This window comes from Chaetura pelagica, unplaced genomic scaffold (assembly GCF_000747805.2).
Source record: "Chaetura pelagica isolate M959 unplaced genomic scaffold, ChaPel_1.0 scaffold453, whole genome shotgun sequence".
In the NCBI taxonomy this organism is placed as follows: Eukaryota; Metazoa; Chordata; class Aves; order Apodiformes; family Apodidae; genus Chaetura; species Chaetura pelagica.
Window position 1 is genome coordinate 1,714,601 of NW_009952879.1, and position 778 is coordinate 1,715,378.

Consider the following 778-nt stretch of genomic DNA (forward strand, 5'->3'; position numbering starts at 1 on the left):
ACAAATTCTACATCTTGAGTTCATGCAACAACATCAGCTTCCAGCATTTCCCAGGGCACTAACTCCCTCAGAACTCATTCTTGGAAAGTAATAAAATTCAGATTATTTATCCAAGCTGTTGCAATGCTTGCTTGAAGCTATTAAAGCCTCTGGTATGCTCAGAGGATCAAAGTGGCTGTGTCTTCAAGATAAATGCATATTTAGGCAATTTATTAAAGCCCATTTCTCTATTGTCTCTTGGCACCAAAGCCAAATCTATAATGGCTGTTTTCTGGAAAGCTTCCCCAGTGCAGCCGCCTCCTCGCTGGCTGCTTGGCTGTGATGGTGCATCCACAGCCATCTGCCATTTTGTAGTTGGCAGGTGGGGAACACGCAGCTTTCAAGTCACTGCTTTGACTTTCCATCACAAAGAAAAGGGCTTTTAAGAGCTCTTGCACAGCATCTGAGACCAGGAATCCATCTGCTCTCAACTGCAGTCCTGCTATGCTGCAGCACAGCTGTGTTGTGCTGAGGGAGAAGGGCCCACCTTTGACTTGGCCTTGCCAGGGGCAGGACCTGCTTGCCAGGAGGCTGACGAGGGTCTCCTTTTAACCCCTGCCTGAAGTGACTGAAGATTGATTGAAGATTCTTCATTTTGCTTCTCACAGCCCCTCTCTCTTTTTCCTTGCCCTCTGAACAAACGCAGGTGTGTCAAACCTGGCCACGCAGGCCACACATCTCCGGTGCGGGTGTTTTTCAGGAGCACGGGAGCTTCCCGAGCCCGGTGACACCTCCTGCA